This window comes from Cervus canadensis, chromosome 1 (genome assembly GCF_019320065.1).
Source record: "Cervus canadensis isolate Bull #8, Minnesota chromosome 1, ASM1932006v1, whole genome shotgun sequence".
Lineage (NCBI taxonomy): Eukaryota > Metazoa > Chordata > Mammalia > Artiodactyla > Cervidae > Cervus > Cervus canadensis.
In genome coordinates this window covers 59,383,021-59,403,416 of record NC_057386.1, presented here as the reverse complement: position 1 = coordinate 59,403,416, position 20,396 = coordinate 59,383,021, and the positions used below count along the sequence as shown (strand labels likewise).

The following is a 20,396-nucleotide window of genomic DNA, read 5'->3' as shown; positions in this document are numbered from 1 at the left end:
CTGCTAGTGGACAGGACTGGGGTCCCTGTGTCTGGTCAGGGTCTTGGAGAGGCTGGAGCTCATTTCAGCCCATTGCTAGGAGAGCTCTGGTCCCTGGGCATCCAGCTGCAGCACCTGGGGCTCCTGGGTCTGATGGCAAGTATCTAGTGGATGAGTAAGCCCTTCGCACTAACAGACCAGCGTGAGGACTGGGCAATGCTGGTTGCCATGAGTGTCCTAGTGCCCAAATGAGTCTCAGAAGTGGCTGCTGCCAGCATCTGTGTTACCAAAGGAGTTCCACTTGGTTCCTGCTTCTACAAGAGGCTCTCCAAGACCAGCAAATGGATTTGATCTGGGCTCCCTTAAAATTAAGGTCAGACTCAGAGTGCATGAGATTATGCATGCACCCTTTAAGAGCTGAGTCTGTTTCCTGCAGCCATCCAGCTCTCTCATAGGCAAACCTTTCCAGCTTTCAAAGCCAGACCTTCCGGGCTTATTTTCCAAAGGAGGAGTCCTGGGCTAGGGAGTCCAGTGGGAGCTCAGACCCTTCACTCCCCTGGGGAGAAAGTCTGCAGTTGTCTTTATCCTTCCATTTGTGAGTTGCCCACCTGGGGGTGTGGGTTTTGACCATACCATATCTCTATCCCTCCTACCCATTTCACAGTAGTCCTTCTTTGTATCCTTAGGTGTGGAAATCTTTTCTTCTAGTCTTCAGGTGTTATCATAAATAGTTTTTCTGTAAATTAACTATCAACAGTGCTTGATATTTATATCATCATATAATTTTCTATGACATATGTCAATCCACACCTCCACTAACATTCTATCATTGTGAATCCTCTGGTTATTAAACATCAATACCAGTGATGTCTTTCATTTTAATTTTAGCTACTATGTATTTTTTTTTCCTCATGGCTAATACACTTGATTACCCATTTAAAAAAAATGCAGGATGAAATAATGGTTTAATGGGTCCAGCTTGATGGCATTAGGACTCCTGAAACACATGCTAACTATCTTATGATTGCCACTTTATCCAAGGTCTAACTGGCCTAGGGATATCACATATTCTATTGTTATGAATATGCTTAAAAAGAAAAAAAGCATGCACACCAATAGAATTGGCTATTGCCTTGAGGGGTTCATGCCAATGTAGTTACAGAATGTGGTAGCAGGAATAGACAAGAGAGATTATTCAGACTAAGCCCATCTTTTAGCAGAGTAGACACTATGTCCCAAAGAGAAAAAGTGATTTGCTGGAGGTCACATTGCTGGTGAGCTGAAATACAAATTCAGACCCAATTCTGTTACTGATTCTTCAATTCATAGAATGCTGAAGAAAATGACTTCAAACTAGGTTAAATTTGCTGACACTTAAGACAAGCCACACACTTATTGATGTAGTGAGTATTAATACACACAGCAGAATCATCATACATACACAGGCACAGATATATTTTCATACTTTATACTTTCATACACACTGTATTTTCATACTTTAAAGATGTCATCCAAATATTCTTTAGAAAATTACATTATATTTGATCTGACAGAACATTGAGTGTTTACTGCTTGATAATTTTCTTAAAATTAAACACAAACAGAACCAGCAAATCCTATTAAAACAGTCTTTAAAGAAAAGAGTTTAAAAAAAGGGGGGAAAGAGATTAAGGGATGTCTCTTTATCTTAAACATTTATGTGAAAGATAGTCATTGAATCTAATTTTATGCAACACAAAAAGATTTAATTTTTATAGACATGAATATGTTTAGTATGTTTTTAATAGTAAATTGAGTGTGGAAGGAGTTGGACTGTAATTAGTTTCCTGATATGTGAAATATTCTATAAACAGCAAATATATTTTCTGTAATATAAAATAAAATATTTTAGAGTAATGTATATGTTTGTGTTAAAACTCAATTCAATCAGTAATTGAAAGCAAATAACCTGCTGATAATTATGTTTTAATGTGTTGCTTTATGAAATAAGCCAGAAAGAGAAACACCAATACAGTATACTAACACATATATATGGAATTTATTTTTATTTTTTTCCATTTATTTTTATTAGTTGGAGGCTAATTATTTACAATATTGTCGTGGTTTTTGCCATACATTGACATGAATCAGCCATGGATTTACATGTGTTTCCCATCTCGATACCCCCTCCCGCCTCCCTCTCCATCCCATCCCTCTGGGTCTTCCCAGTGCACCAGCCCTGAGCACTTGTCTCATGCATCCAACCTGGGCTGGTGATCTCTTTCACCCTTGATAGCATACTTGTTTCAATGCTATTCTCTGAGAACATCCCACCCTCGCCTTCTCCCACAGAGTCCCAAAGTCTGTTCTGTACATCTGTGTCTCCTTTTCTGTTTTGCATATAGGGTTATTGTTACCATCTTTTTAAATTCCATATGTATGCATTAGGATACTGTATTGTCTTTATCTTTCTGGCTTACTTCACTCTGTATAAAGGGCTCCAGTTTCATCCATCTCACTAGAACTGATTCAAATGAATACTTTTTAATGGCTGAGTAATATTCCATGGTGTACATGTATCACAGCTTCCTTATCCTTATTGTCTTCCTTATCACAGCTTCCTTATCATCTGCTGATGGGCATCTAGGTTGCTTCCATGTCCTGGCTATTATAAATGATAACCCTATATTCTTATGATATTTTAAAGTACATGATGTTCGGCACTTTTTATGCCTAATGAGATATATAGAATTAGAAAAGAAGTTAAATTGAAAACCTTGTATAACTCATTATCCCACCCTCCTGGAATCAGAGAGGAGTGACTCCATGTTCATTTTTGATGATGTAAAGTAAAATGAGTGGTCATGACAGCCTGATATAATGTTATGTTTTTCATATGGATTAACTGATAATTTATTGCTATGAGAACAACATAAGTACTTAATTTAGTGTTACGAAGTGAGGATTACTTAATATCCCTCTACTTGGCAATCACCACTATTTAAATTGTTAAGAATACAGTTCCTGTTTATTTCACAAATACACAGAGAAAGAATATAAGTACTTACAAATGGGATACTAATACAAATACTACTTTTTCCCCATTGAACACAAATTTGTTAATAACCATTCCTTTACAACTGCAACTGTATTAACCAGGTTTTTATTCCCTAATTTTAAGAAGAATAATGCTATGAGCACATGAAAAGAGCTGGAATCTTCTTTTCTAGTGAGTTTTAGAGAAGGTCCTGGTACATTACCCCCAACTCCCATTCATGCAATTACTATAGAGTTGTTCCCACTGATGTAATCAGGGCAGAATTATGAAGAATAGAAGATTGAGAAATTCTCTACATCTGATGATCCCTGCTTCTGATACATATTTAACCTATGCCAAAAGATAGAAGCATAAGTGAATTTTGCCTAAAATAGATATTCTGGAATAAACTATTAAAAATAGAATTTTTTTAAATGTCAAAAATTGACAAAGCTCATTTTTGCATCAGTTTTTCAAGGGACACTTGTTTACTTATTCACTAAATGTTTCTGAATGGCATCGTGAAACCAAGCATTTTAAGTAGCAAAGTAGAAGCTTTGTGAACAAGACGGGCTAGGGTCTTGTACTTATGAAACTTTGAGTTAAGGTAGGAGGTTTTTCTTTTATTTATTTATTTATTTTTATTACTTAAGTCCTACTAAGTGTCATGATGGAATATGTGTAGGGTGTTACTATTACACAGGAAAGGCAAAAACAAACCTTTTAACCCACTAACTCTCACTTTTGAGGGAGAAAGTTTATTAATCCCATTGTTTAAAAAAAATTGGAATATTTGGACCATAAGTTGAATTGGTGTGGGAAGAAGGATTGTTCTGCCCATGATATCTCTCTGAAGCATACACATGAACAGAGAAGAGATATAATATATATTTTCTAAAAAATAGCAAAGTGAACCCATTACTATTCTTCCTTAGTTTAGAGATACAATGAAGATAAATAATTTCTGACCCCTACATTCAATTTAGGCATAAAGATAAGCGATGGAAAATATCTAGAAGTTGCATTGGTGAGATTACCAGACTTAGTCAAAGTACCTGTACATAAGCTATCAGAATCTTTAAATAAATCATTTTGGGTAAAAACATAATTTAGTGCCAATTGCTCTTTTCAGTGCAGTTTTCACATCCTGTTTCTTAAACTGTAGATCAGTGAATTTAACACTGGGATTAAAACTGTGTGGAAGACATGGGCCACTTTGTCTGTGTCCATAAAGTAACAAGCTGGATCTGAGATATATGAGCAGGAGTGTACCAAACAATGTAGCCACAGTGGCTAACTGGGAGGCACATGTAGAGAAGGCTTTGCATCTCCCCTTGGCTGAGTTCATTCTAAGGATGGTTGTTATGATGTGGCTGTAGGAGAGGAAGACAATGATGATACTGCAACCTGGAACACAGCTGCTATAAGGGAACATCACAACCTCATTGATGATTGTATCTGAGGAAAAGAAGGCTAATATGGGTAGGAAGTTACAGAAAAAGTGATTGATGACACTGGAATTGCAGAATGACAGCTGAATTGTGCAATAGGTAAAAACAACGGGATAGATCAAAGCTTCTAAGTACACAAAAACTACAAGCTGAGTACAGAATCTCCTGGACATGATAACTGTATAAAGAAGTGGATTACAAATGGCTACATAAATCTCATAAGCCACGATAGTCAACATGAGACATTCCACATCTTCAAAGGTCCCAAAACAATACATCTGAACGGCACACAAATTAAATGAAATCTTCTCTAGCTCAGATGAGAAATCAGCCAGCATACTGGGAGAGACAGTGGAGGAGTAGCGAGCATCACAGGACACATTGCTCAGGAACTAACACACGGGTGTGTAGGGTCTGGGGTCCACCTTGAGCAGCAGGACCATCCCTACATTGACAATCACAGTTATGCTGTGAACTATCAGGAGAAGAATGAAGAGCATGTGCTGCACATCCCATCTGCCAGAAAGCCCTGGCAGTACGAACTCAGGAAACAGTGCAGTTCTCAGCAGTCATCACTCACATCTGGGAATCCCTGGTTAAGAAAGAGGAGATGAAAGAGGAAGATAGCATCATCTTACAACCTTAGTATTTTAGTTGCTGATCTTTTCTGTATTTCAGTGATTAAGAAAAGAGATAATGCTAGGACTATGTGATGCAAACTGACTTCCTGTAAATTTATTTAATTTAGTATAAATCAACAATAATAATAATGATATCACTTCCATTTGCATAGCACTGGACTGTTTGTTTCATTGAGTTAAACAAGGTTGTGGTCTGTGTGATCATACTGGCTAGTTTTCTGTGATTATGGTTTTAGTGTGTCTGCCCTCTGATGCCCTCTTGCAACACCTACTGTCTTACTTGTGTTTCTCTTACCTTGGAGGTAGGGTATCTCTTTACAGCTGCTCCAGCAAAGTGCAGCCACTGCTCCTTGCCTTGGATGAGAGGTATCTCCTCAAGGCTGCCCCTCCTGACCTTGAACGTCAGGAGAGGTGGCCTATCAGCCCTCCGGCACCCATGCAGCCTCCTTGGACGTGGGGTTGCTCCTCTGGGCCACAGCCCCTGACCTCAGGCATGGGGTAGCTCATCTCGGCATCTGCCCCTGACCTCAGGGGTTGAGTAGCTCCTCTCAGCCACCGCCACTGATCTCGGGCGTGTGGTAGCTCCTCTCGGTCACAGCACTTGACCTCGGACGTGGGGTAGCTCCTCTCAGCCCGGACCACAGTCTTGTCTAACTCAATGAAACTAAGCCATGTCATGTGGGGCCACCAAAGACAGATGGGTCATGGTGGAGAAGTCTGACAGAATGTGGTCCACTGGAGAAGGGAATGGCAAACCACTTCAGTGTTCTTGCCTTGAGAACCCCATGAACAGGATGTAAAGGCAAAATGATAGGATACTGAAAGAGGAACTCCCCAGATCAGTAGGTGCCCATTATGCCACTGGAGGTCAGTGGAGAAATAACTCCAGAAAGAATGAAAGGATAGAGCCAAAAGAAAAAAGAAAAAAAAAATTCCCAGTTGTGAATGGGACTGGTGATAGAAGCAAGGTCCAATGCTGTAAAGAGCAATATTGCATAGGAACTTGGAATGTTAGGTTCATGAATCAAGGCAAATTGGAAGTGGTCAAACAGGAGATGGTAAGAGTGAATGTTGACATTCTAGGAATCAGCAAATTTTAATGGACTGGAATGGGTGAATTTGAATCAGATGACCATTGTATCTACTACTGTGGGCAGGAATCCCTTAGAAGAAATGGAGTAGCCATTATGATCAACAAAAGAGCCTGAAATGCAGTACTTGGATGCAATATCAAAAACGACAGAATGATGTCTGTTCGTTTCCAAGGCAAACCATTCAATATCACGGTCATCCAAGCCTATGCCCCAACCAGTAATGCTGAAGAAGCTGAAGTTGAATGGTTCTATGAAGACCCACAAGACCTTTTAGAACTAACACCCAAAAAAGATGTCCTTTTCATTATAGGGGCCTGGAATGCAAAAGTAGGAAGTCAAGAAACACCTGGAGTAACAGGCAAATTTGGCCTTGGGGTTTGGAACGAAGCAGGGCAAATGCTAATAGAATTTTTCCAAGAGAACACATTGGTCATAGAAAACACCGTCTTCCAACAACACAAGAGAAGACTCTACACATGGCCATCACCAGATGGTCAACATGGAAATCAGATTGATTATATTCTTTGCAGCCAAAGGTGGAGAAACTCTATACAGTTAGCAAAAACAAGACCGGGAGCTGACAGTGGCTCAGATCATGAACTCCTTATTATTGCAAAATTCAGACTTAAATTGAAGAAAGTAGGGAAAACCATTAGTCCTTTCAGGTATGACCTAAATCAAATCCCTTATGACTATACAGTGGAAGTGAGAAATATATTTAAGGGACTAAATCTGATAGACAGAGTGCCTGATGAACTATAGATGGAGGTTTGTGACATTGTACAGGAGACAGGGATCAAGACCATCCCTGTGGGAAAGAAATGCAAAAGGGCAAAATGGTTGTCTGAGGAGGCCTTACAAATAGCTGTGAAAAGAAGAAAAGTAAAAAACAAAGGAGAAAGGGAAAGATATTCCCATTTGAAAGCAGAGTTCCAAAGAAGAGCAAGGAGAGATAAGAAAGCCTTCCTCAAAGCTGTGGTACATATACACCATGGAATATTACTCAGCCGTTAAAAAGAATTCATTTGAACCAGTTCTCATGAGATGGATGAAACTGGAGCCCATTATACAGAGTGAAGTAAGCCAGAAAGATAAAGAACATTACAGCATACTAACACATATATATGGAATTTAGAAAGATGGTAACGATAACCCTATATGCAAAACAGAAAAAGAGACACAGAAGTACAGAACAGACCTTTGAACTCTGTGGGAGAAGGTGAGGGTGGGATGTTTCGAAAGAACAGCATGTATATTATCTAGGGTTAAACAGATCACCAGCCCAGGTGGGATGCATGAGACAAGTGCTCAGGCCTGGTGCACTGGGAAGACCCAGAGGAATCAGGTGGAGAGGGAGGTGGGAGGGGGGATTGGGATGGGGAATATGTGTAAATCTATTGCTGATTCATGTCAATGTATGACAAAACCCACTGAAAAAATAAATAAATTAAAAAAAAAAAGAAAGCCTTCCTCAGTGATCAATGCAAAGAAATAGAGGAAAACAATAGAATAGGAAAGACTAGAGATCTCTTCAAGAAAATTAGAGATACCAAGAGAATATTTCATGGAGAGATGGGTTCAATAAATGACAGAAATGTTATGGACCTAACAGAAGCAGAAGATATTAAGAATATGTGGCAAGAATACACAGAAGAACAGTACAAAAAAGATCTTCATGACCCAGATAATCGCGATGGTGTGATCACTCACCTAGAGCCAGACATCCTGGAATGTGAATTCAAGTGGGTCTTAGAAAGCATCACTATGAATAAAGCTAGTGGAGGTGATGGCATTCCAGTTGAGCTATTTCAAATTCTGAAAGATGATGCTGTGAAAGTGCTGCACTCAATATGTCAGCAAATTTGGAAAACTCAACAGTGACCACAGGACTGGAAAAGGTCAGTTTTCATTCCAACCTCAAAGAAAGGCAATAGTAAAGATTGCCCAAACTACCACACAATTGCACTCATCTCAAACGCTAGTAAAGAAATGCTCAAAATTCTCCAAGCCAGGCTTCAGCAATACATGAACCAAGAACTTCCAGATGTTCAAGCTAGTTTTAGAAAAGGCAGAGGAACCAGAGATCAAATTGCCAACATACACTGGATCATCGAAAAAGCAAAAGAGTTCCAGAAAAACATCAATTTCTGCTTTATTGACTATGCCAAAGCCTTCGACTGTGTGGGTCACAATAAACTGTGGGAAATTCTGAAAGAGATGGGAATACCAGACCACCTGACCTGCCTCTTGAGAAACCTGTATGCAGGTCAGGAAGCAACAGTTAGAACTGGACATGGAACAACAGACTGGTTCCAAATAGGAAAAGGAGTATATCAAGGCTGTATATTGTCACCCTGCTTATTTATCTTCTATGCAGAGTACATCATGAGAAATGCTGGGCTGGAAGAAGCACAAGCTGTAATCAAGATTGCTGGGAGAAGTATCAATAACCTCAGATATGCAGATGACACCACCCTTATGGCAGAAAGTGAAGAGGAACTAAAAAGCCTCTTGAAGAAAGTGAAAGAAGAGAGTGAAAATGTTGGCTTAAAGCTCACCATTCAGAAAACTAAGATCATGGCATCTTGTCCCATTACTTGATGGGGAATAGATGGGGAGACAGTGGAAACAGTGTCAGACTTTGTTTTTTTGGGCTCCAAAATCACTGCAGATGGTGATTGCATCCATGAAATTAAAAGACACTTACTCCTTGGAAGGAAAGTTGTGACCAATCTAGTTAGAATATTAAAAATCAGAGACATTACTTTGCCAACAAAGGTCCGTCTAGTCAAGGCTATGGTTTTTCCAGTGGTCATGTATGGATGTGAGAGTTGGACTGTGTAGCAAGCTGAGCACTGACGAATTGATGATTTTGAACTGTGGTGTTGGAGAAGGCTCTTGAGAGTCCCTTGGACTGCAAGGAGATCCAACCAGTCCATCCTAAAGAAGATCAGTCCTGGCTGTTCATTGCAAGGACTGATGTTGAATCTGAAACTCCAAAACTTTGGCCACCTGATGCAAAGAGTTGACTCATTGGAAAAAATACTGATGCTGGGAGGGATTGGGGGCAGGATGAGAAGGGGACGACAGAGGATGAGATAGCTGGATGGCATCACCGACTCGATGGACATGAACTCCAGGAGTTGATAGACAGGGAGGCTCGGCCTGCTGCGAATTATGGGGTTGTAAAGAGTCAGACATGACTGAGCCACTGAACTGAACTGTACTATTTGTGGCATTTTGTCATCTAAATTATTGCCACATCAACCTTATTAGTACGTATGCAAATTTTTGTTACTTTTACTCATATTAAGAAATTGGTGTCCTCAGATCTGAGGCAGTAATTCTTAAATTAATTGGTCTGACATATTCTGACAAGATAGTGGCTCTTTTCAATATTGCAGAAATATTGTTTTATCCTGAAATAGAGATACATAGTTAATGAGTGGTATAAATAATGGATGTGTCCCTTTGCTATTTCCTCATCATGAACAATTATGGAATAGGCAGACCTATTCAATTTTCCTGGATATAACATGCTCCTGTATCCCATAAGTCTTTTATTTTCTCCCCATCCAGTATACATTCTTACTGTTGTTGTTTAGTCACTAAGTTATTTCTGACTCTTTTGTGATCCCATGGACTATAAGCCACCAGGATCCTTGTCCATGGGATTTTCCAGGGAAGAATACTGGAGTGGGCTGCCATTTCCTTCTCAGGGCATCTTCCCTATCCAGGCATTGAAACCCGGTCTCCTGCATTGGCAGGCAGATCCTTCACCACTGAACCACCAGAGAAGTCCAATATCCAGTAACAAGTATCAGTTAATTGGAGCAGGGAGGGAACTGAAGAGGGTGAGCTGTCTCCATAAGTTATATGCTGGAGAGTGCAGGTAGGAATATTCCAGGGCTGACCCCACTCCCCTAAAACTGAGCTGTTGCTCAGGGGACATTATGAAGAATGTTTGGGACTTAACATAGAGCTCCTGGTAAGACAGGTGACACTGAGGCAAGAAAGGCAGTGTGGTTTCCTGCATGCATCATTCTGCCGTAATTAACTAGAATGTATGTGATCTACTCACCAATAGATCAGATATGTAAGATGTTTGGTAAAATTACTCCTATGTCTTCAGTTCCACATATGCAAAAAGATTCACATATTAGTGATGCCTCCATCCCAATCCCCCAGACACTGTAATATTGGTTTATTGTTTTCTTTGATCCTTATTCTACCTCTCTCTGGTTTAAAGGAGTTGATGTTTCCTGAATTCCCTGCCCCGGTCTTACATTCTACACAATAAGTTATGTTATATACAATGTCACAAATATTCTCCTCTGTTCTTTTAGAATATTCAAACAGTGGAGTTGCATGTGTATGCAATGTTGATATATAAAAACTGGGGTGTAGTCTGACTTTTATTCTTTCTAGGCTTAAGTATTATTGTGAATTTCCCAGGTGGTGCAGAGGTAAAAAATCTTGGGTGGGGAAGATCCCTTGGAGAAGAAAATGGCAACCCACTCCAGTGTTTTTGCCAGGAAAAGTCCATGGACAGAGGAGTCTGGTGGGCTACAACCCATGGGGTAGCTAAGAGTTGGACATGACTTAGAGACTAAATAACAATAAAGAATTATGGCATTTGGATATCATAAATATTGTGTTATTTATTGGATTTATACATATTGGTAGTTGTAATATGTTATCTCTACTATTATTTAAAAAAGACAAAAGCAAATTGACCTGTACAATGACATTATGTGCAACAGTGAAATATGGCTTGCATATCAACCTTGATTAAAATAAAAAAGCTAAAATATTTAATATTCTTCTACAAATTATAAATGATCTTGTCAAATTCACACAGGTTTAACAAGTAAGTATCTTTATTTAGTTATTACGTTTTAGTGTTTATGTAACTGAGCAAGTATAAAATGACTCATTTGAAAATTTTCAGTACTTCTTCACTTTTCTACAAAAGTAAGTCTCTCTGCCACTCTCCATATTCTTTAAATTTATCCATTTAGAAACCTACCTGCAATGAACAAGTCTTCCGTCTTTTCACTCTGGTACATGTACCATAGGCAGATTGCTTTTTATTTCTGTCTGGAGACTGTTGGGACTTAAGTCTCTAAAGCTTCAACTTTTATATTTTTATGTTATAAGAACATGGTAAATTAGATTTCTCGTTCTGTATTTTCCCCTATGGATGCACAACAGCTTTAGCAAGGGTTGAGCTTTTAATACTTCCTTCTTTTCACAAAATTGATCACAGTCTGAAATTTATCAGAATTCATTTTAATACTATGCTTTATGGATACCAAAATCTACATTCTCCTCCCATGAAAAGAGATGCCTAATGAAATTAAAATAGATTTTTCCACTAACAATTTTCATGTCTTTCTCATTGCTGATCCAGTTTCTTCCATTTTTAAAGACTGCCTTCATTTCTTATTTATAGATATGACAATCTTACATGTTGTTTTATTTGTTAGTCAGGGTCTGAGACCTTTTCCTCAAGGACATGTCAGTCACCCTTATTTCATTTTTTTTTTTTGATTGTGTGCCTTCAGAATAATTTTCCTTTCTTCTAAGTTATGACTAGCCTAATAGTTAAATGAACATAAGATAGAGTAATGGGAGAAAAACAAATTTACTTTTCTACATATGGATGTCCCATAAAAAATATTGAGATTCAAAGTGACCAAAGCAGAAAGCTTTTATTCATTTTAGGCAAGAAAGCAGTAATTTGTGAGGAATTGACAAGACAAAGGTGTTTAGGCTTAGGACAGTAATTAGTAAGCATCTGGTCCTACCACTTCATGACAAATAGATGGGGAAAAAATGGAAACAGTGGCAGAGTTTATTTTCTTGGGCTCCAAAATCAGTGTAGACAGTGACTAAAGCATGAAATTAAAATATGCTTGCTTCTTGGAAGAAAAGCTACGACAAACCTAGAAAGTGAAAGAAAAGTGAAGTCGCTCAGTCACGTCTGACTCTGTGCGACCCCATGGACTGTAGCCAACCAGGGGGATTTTCCAGGCAAAAGTACTGGAGTGGGTTGCCATTTCCTTCTCTGGGGGATCTTCCCCACCCAGGGATCAAACCCAGGTCTCCCACATAATAGACAGTTATTCTAGACAGTGTGTTAAAAAAGCAGAGACTTCACTTTGTCGACAAAGATCTGTATATTCAAAGCTGTAGTTTTTCCAGAAGCCACGTATGGATGTGACAGTTGTACTATAAAGATTGAGTACCAAATTGATGCTTTAGAAATGTGGTGCTGAAGAAGATTCTTGAGTGACCCTTGGACAGCAAAGAGATTAAACCAGTCAATCCTAAGGGAAATCAACCTTGAATATTCACTGGAAGGACTTACGTCAAAGCTGAAACTCCAATACTTTGGCCACCTATTGTGAAGAGCCAACTCACTATAAAAAAAAAAAAAAAAAAAAAAAAAAAAAACCTGATTCTGGGAAAGACTGAGGGCAGGAGAAGGTGGTGACAGAGGATGAGATGGTTGGATGACATCACCAATTCTATGGACATGAGTTTGAACAAACTCCATGAGATGGTGAAGGACAGGGATGCCTGGTGTGCTTCAGTCCATGGGGTCGCAAGTAATTGGACAGGACTGAGAGACTGAACAACAGCAACAAGCAGTCAATAAAGAAGTAACAAGGTTTGGTCATGCAGACTTCTTGGCCTATAAACTCCGTTTCTACCCTCTGGTACAGGGAGGGGAACTTTCAAATGAGAGATTTATTTCCTGCTTTCAGGGTTACAAAGGAGAATCAGAGTGTCCTTTTTCCACTGCTCTTTCTTAAGTAACTTTAATTCAAAGTATTAATATACCAAGCAGCATATTTTGGGGTGATATAGTCTGCTCTCCTTCAGCGGCATAATATCTATCACACATAGTTCACTCTATATTTAATTTCCTATTCTATTTGTATACAGATAGATCTCATTTTATCATGCTTCATTTTGTTGTTTTTTCTGTTAGTTGTATTTTTTTTTTTTTACAAGCTGAAGGTTTGTGGTCAATCTGTATCAACCAAGTCTGTCAGCACAGGTTTTCCAATAGAATTTATTCACTTCATGTCTCCATGTCACATGTTAATAATTCTCACAATTTTTGAACTGTCTCATCATTAATCTATTTGTTCTGTTGATCTGTGATCAGTGATTTTTGACATTACTTTTACAGCTCATTGAAAACTCAGATGATGATTAGCATTTCTTCTTTCTTTTAGTGATCAAGTACTTTTAAATTATGGTATTTGCATTTTTTAGACATAATACAACTGAACATTTAATAGACTGTGATATTATGTGAGTGTAACTTTAATATACACTGGGAAACCAAGCATTTCTTTTGACTCTCTTTACTGTGATACTTGCTTTATTGTGGTAGGCTGGAACTCAATCCACAGTATCACCAAGGTCTGTTTGTAGGTAAGAATTATACATTCTTACAATGCATAAGAAGATGTCTATAAGTAATTGTTCCATGAATGTGTTTTTAAATAGTTTCCTGTTGTTATACTGGTGAATGTTCTTTATCTCTGGTGATATAAGGCTGGTAGATGTTCAACAACAATTAAAAATAAACAGCATTTGAAGGTTATTTTCTACTAATACAGTTCATATGAACAAAGATAATATTTTATTAAAAACATGTGTTGGGATACTTCTGTGAAAAATAAAAGCTAATATCCATTTGTTTCTAAAATAGCCTTTGTGTGTTACCCATAGGAAGAGAGAGAGAATGATGGTTACCAGGAGATGGGAGTGGGGGATTGAGAATATGCTGGTTAAATTGTACACAATTGCATTATAGGAGAAATTAGTTCTTCATTTTATGTACAGCATTAGGATTAAAGCTACAATACTGTATTATATATTATAAAGTTTCTAGGATACTAGATCATAATTATCCCTCAACAAAAATGAACAATAATTATATGACTGATGCAGGTTTTAGCTAAAGACATAATGGTAATCCTGTTCTAATACATAGATTACTAAATAAATACTGTACTATACAATTTCATGAAGCAAAGGAAATAACTAAAATATTGTCCCTGAAGTTGTGCAGCATAGCAGCCTTAGAGGATATGCTCTTTATTTTTCATATTCAGTATGATAATATATGAAGCATTTCAGGATGCTGACAAGCATATATTCTTATGTATTCATTAAATTCTTCTCCTGAATGTAACATAAAATAAAGTCTTCTTACTGTGAGTTTTGTTTATCACAATTAATTTATTTCTTTATCACAGAAAAGGTAAATGCAAAATTTTTGTGTATGGAAAGTAATTTGTGAAGATAAATATAAGCCAGTATATGTTTACAAATACTCCAAGGGATTTTCTCCTCTGAAACCTCACTGAGAACTAGATAGAGACCTAGGTTTATTTTAGGGTCCTATAAACCTAGAACCCACTGTAAATAAAATCATTAAAATAAAATATTATTGATATGTGATAAAGAGTGCCTGAATAATGTACTAATTGTTGCCTTATTGTAATTATTAGAGTGATGATGTCTATTTAAATATACTTAACTTACATACACTACAGGAGAGGACAAGCACAAGCAAAGTACTTATAATAATTTGCTACATACTAAACTGAAGGTGTTTGCGTCACTCAAGAGCTTTACTACCATTATCTAGTTACATATTTGAAGGTTGGAGTTTGTCCTTGCTTACTTCATTATGATTCCTTTGCAAAATCACTTTTCCCGTCAGGCACTTCACTATTTCCTAGGATATAAAATCTCTTAGGATTTCACTCTGTTGAGATAGGACGTAAATTTAGCTTCCTAAACATAGCCGTCTCTGCAGACCATTTAGTATAACTTTCTGCCATTATGAGGGAATGAGCTGTTGTGGCTACATTATTATTAAAAATTGGATAATTAGCTTAACAAAGGGTTTTACATTTAATTGAAGTTGACTTTCTTACATTACAGAAGAAAATCACAGTTAAAATTTAATACATCAGAGGCAAGCAATTGAGAAAGAAATATGAGTCCCCTGTGCCACTATACCTCTATTTGTAATACTCTATAGGAACAGCTTATTTATTAATACAAACACTTGCCTTTAGAAAATAATTGTGTGCCACTGAGTCATGGGCCAATGCGTGTAAGTTCAGTGTACCAAGGAGGGTACCAAGAGGGGTACCAAGGAATACAAGATTCATTAAGTCTCTTTGTTGCTGGGAAAAATATTAGAAGTACACATGGGTTTAAAAGGGGGCTAAATAAGACATTTTTGCATTACTAAATAATCTATGAAGATTGTATTATTTATTTCACAAAAATATACTGCACTGTTATGTATATCAAGAGTTTCTAGGGATACAAATTTATAATAATAATTCTGAAGTTTCTGGTAATGGTAAACGACTTTACTTTTGGAAAATGTTTTAGATGTGCAATGAACGAATCAGTTCAGTCAGTCGTGTCCAACTCTTTGCAACCCCATGGACTGCAGTATGCCAGGCTTCCCTGTCCATCACCAATTTCAGGAGCTTGCTCAAACTCATGCTATATAGAGAACACTTAAATAATAACTATATAGATAAATATTTTTCCAAAAGGTTACCTGTTGACCTAGGTACGTACAGACCAAGAAGTAACAATTTCCATAATTAACAAAGCCTTTTATAAACTCCCTCCTAAATGGCTAATCTCTTACCCCCAAAGAATAAATACTTTCTTGACTTTTACTGCAACAGATCAGTTTTGTATTTTTTTTTTGAACCAGACATAACTGGATGTCTATAGCATGCAGTATTTTGTTCAGTTACATGCAATCCATCCATGCTGTTGCATGCAGTTTCAGTACATTCATTGTCATTGAAATATCTTAATTTTCGTGCATATGCATCATTTATTTATCTATGTTAATGTTGATGAACAATCATATTTGCCACCAATTGGTAGTGAGTATACTATGAAAGGCATATGAATTAAATATATAGAAAGTGAAGAAAATGGTTAGAATTGGAATTAAATCATGCAAGACAAAGTATCTTGATGCTAACTTTCCCTTTCTATGGAAAATCAAACCAGAAATCTCTTACAAGTCCTTAGCTCAAGCCCCTATTTGAATCATAAATTCTGTGGGGTGTTCACATTAAGTGACTATTTATCCTCCACATTCTATTTAAGGTCAGAGATCTCACACATTGTACAAGTCAATCAATTTAAGACACCCTTTATTGAGATTAAAATTCTTCATTTAACATGCAACATTTTATTTTCTTCAGTTCACTCATTAGCCTTAGATTTGCTCATAAGGGCTAAATGCGGATGAAATTTGATTTTAGACACATTAGCATTTCATGTTTTTTTTTTCTTTTTTAAGAGAGTAATGTGCTAACTGTATAATATTTATACTTCTGAGATTGACACCCATGTTTGTGTCAGGCTTCATTCTGAATCAATCTCACTTCTGCCATGCTGCTGTTCAATATAGTATCTAGAAGGTAGAGAAATATTCCAAGAGAAGGAAATGGCAACCCACTCCAGTATTCTTGCCTGGAAAATCCCATGGACAGAGGAGCCTGGTAGGCTACAGTCCATGGGGTCACGAAGAGTCAGACACAACTGAAAGACTTCACTTTCACTTTTCACTTTCATGCATTGAAGGAAATGGCAACCCACTCCAGAATTCTTGCCTGGAGAATCCCAGGGACAGAGGAGCCTGGTGGGCTGCCATCTATGGGGTCGCGCAGAGTCAGACATGACTGAAGAGACTTAGCAGCAGCAGCAGATAAATATTTCAAAAGGTAATAACATTAAAAATGATTGAGAAAATGTTATAAATACAAGAAATACCCCCCTCATTTTTCTATACATCAACACATCCCCCTACCTGTCTCAGAATCCTAGAAAAGCCTGGAGTCTACTACCTATTCTCCTACTTTGGCTTTAATCTAAAATGTTTTCACTCAAAGGTGTCTTACAAAGGCACTTGGATACACTTAGGTACCAAATTATTTTTGGCTTGTTTTATTGTAGCAAACACTCAAGAATGCACTTGATTCTTATAGGGTCCTTCAAATGAATGCTTATGTCTCTGTCTACTAAATGGGCCACTTTCAGCGATTCAATCAGCAGCAAACTAGAGTAGAGCTATGTGAAGTTTTCAAATATCTTCTAGCCAGAGGAGAGTTCTTTAAAAAAAAATCATCTGTTTGTCTTTAACTTACCATTACTTTTAGTATTCACAACCCGTTTATGTACTTAGATATAAGATGTATGTATGTGTGTGTGAGTTTGTGCTCAGTCGTGTCTGAATCTTTGTGACCCCCTAGGCTATAGCCTGCCAGTTCCTTTGTCCATGGAATTATCCAGGTAGGAATACTGGAGTGAGTTCCCTTTCCCTTCTCGAGGGGATCTTCTTGACTCAGGGATCAAACCTGCACTTCCTGCATCTCCTGCATTGGCAGGTATATTCTTCACCACTATACCATCTGGGAAGCAGATATAAGGTACAAAACATGTGTTTAAGGCACATGCATTTAAAGCTATCAGTATTTTTTTTTTGCTTTATTATGAATAAATTTTCAATAAAATTAACTTCTTTCTTTCTCCTTTTCTCTCTTTCTCATTCTTTCATTTACCCACTTGCTATATATCTCCTGGGTAACAGTCTTTAAAATCAGAATGTTCATAACCCCACATTGAAGGAAATAATTTAGAAAACAGATACAACAATGATCTGAAGCAAAGGCTGGTGTGTGAATCAAGCTCAGAGCTTGCAGGAGAGACATACAATTCCTGGAGGAGGTGACTGGGTTGTAAATTGCAGCCCTCCAACCTGGACACACTGAGTTTCCTTAAATGACACGGTCTTGTCCACCTCACAGTGACTCTAACTGTCCAACCATCTTCACAAAATGCTTTCTCTGCTGACTTGCATCTCTCAGTTACTTCCTACTTATCTCTTAGATACCAAACTAGTTGTGTTCGTTTTCAGGGAGCAATTTTTAACTTTCTTCACTATATTTGAACAATGTGCTTTGGGTTTACGTTGTCCAGTCTTTACATTATTGTGCAAATATAGTTAATTATAAATAATGTGAATAATTATCTAGTTAATACCTATCACTTCCATTAGAAAAGATTAATTTGTGTAAAAACTGCTAGATTTACCATTAAATTCAGAGGAAGCAAGAACTTGGCAAACTTACAGTTCAGAGCTTTTCCACAAATAGGGAGCCTTAAATATAAGTTCAAGACATAAAATGGAAGTATGGAGTATATAGGAAACAACACATTTTGCAATGACTTGAATATACTTATTGATCAAACCAGAGGAATCAAAACAATTTTGACTTAAATCGTAGTGTAAGAGTAGGAGAAAAACATATACCTACAGCTTTACAATGGAACCACTTTCCATTTTTAGGCTTCTTCAGAGCCTCTTTCACATGCTTGTTTCTTAAGCTATAAATCAGGGTGTTTAACATGGGAATCACAAGGGTATAAAACAAGGAGGTCATTTTGCTTCATCTAGAGAGTAAGATGAACTTGACCAGAAATACATGAAGAGCAGAGTTCCCTGGAAAATTGCCACAGCAGTTAGGTAGGAGGTACAGGTGGAGAAAGCCTTGAACCTCCCTTCAGCAGAGTGGATCTTTATCGCTGCTAGGATGGTGTAACAGTAAGACACAAAAAGACCTGAAAGCGTAATCAGTTCAATGAAGCCCAAAATGATAAATATCACTAACTCATTGGCCTGTACATGTGAGCAAAATAGCAAAAGTAGAGGAGGAACATCACAGAATAAATGATTAATCTCTTTTGACTCACAGAAACACAGGCAGAATATTAATATTGCATTAATTAAAGCATCCACAATGCTGATCATGTAAATCTCAACCATGAGCAGGGAGCACACCCTGCTGGACATGCTGACTGCATAGAGCAAGGGGCTGCTGATGGCCTTGTACCAGTCATAGGCCATCACTGCCAGCAGGAGACACAATCTGCAAAGGTTCAGAAGATCAATGACTGTAGAGCACAGCCATAAGAGGGGATTGATTTGCTCTTGGCAAGGAGGTCTATCAACATCTTGGGTCCAGTTGCTGTGGATTAGCAGAGGTCACTGAAGGAGAGGTGACCAAGGAAAAAGTACATTGACATGTGAAGCTGGGAGTCCACTTTTATTAAAATGATCATCCCAATATTTGCAGCAAGAATAATGAGATAAACAACCAGAAACATGGTAAACATCACTTTGATTCTAGGGTCGCTATTAATTCCTAAGAGAATGAATTCATTCAAGGAAGAGCAATTTTCTCCATCCATTCTTCTTTATTCTTCTAAAATGCTCCAGAAATCATAAGAAGAAAAAAAAAAAAAGACTGAGATCAAAGGTTTAACTCTTCTTGACATTTGGAAAAATATAATCTGTAAATAAGAAAATATTTATTACAGTGTATTATATTTTTTATATCCTTTATCCTCATAATGTAGCTTAGAGATGTCTCATTTTATGTTGTTGACAAAAGTTGAAGTGTCTAGGATAGGATTTTGACAGCTTGATCCTCAATTTGGATGTCATCTGTGAGGTATTGAAATTGTGTGGAACTTCACTGCTTTATCTCAGCAATCAATTATGAGATTAGAGATCACTACAGGTTAATATGATATGAAAGCAACACCCAAATTAAACAGACAAAACTGGAGTATACAACCTTGTATGTATAAAATAAATATCCAATTGAGCATAAAAGTGGTTATACTTCTTGAGCTATTTAAGAATCATATACCAGAAACCAACACAACTTTGTAAAGCAATTATCTTCCAATGAAAAATAAAACTTAAAAAGGAATCATAATTTGCTTAAGATTGTGTATTAAACTCACACAATGAGCGTATCTTGGAATTTAAAATGAACAATATGATATTACTATTCTCAGTCTAAATTAGTTTTCATATTTTTGAGACATTAGGTAGTTCATAAGTTTTTATCTAGATATATTCCACATTATTGTTACTTGCATGCAGGAGTGGTGAGGGGTCAAAAGATATGTCTCTTGATCAGCCAAACAAATTCTAACAAGTGGAATCAACACAGCTTTTTAGATTTTAGCCTCATTTATTCCAGGTGGCTGCTAAGGTAAGCGGTGCCTGAGACAGGGGTTCCATACCTGGGTTGCAAACATCCCCTATAGGAGGGAATGACCACTG

General features: G+C 37.5%; 2 pseudogenes; both read right to left on the bottom strand.

Moving 5' to 3' along the window:
- Positions 1-4,082: 4,082 nt before the first annotated feature.
- LOC122438037 lies at positions 4,083-14,899 on the bottom strand (annotated as a pseudogene).
- Positions 14,900-18,519: 3,620 nt separating this feature from the next.
- On the bottom strand, positions 18,520-19,510 carry LOC122437939 (annotated as a pseudogene).
- Positions 19,511-20,396: the final 886 nt, after the last annotated feature.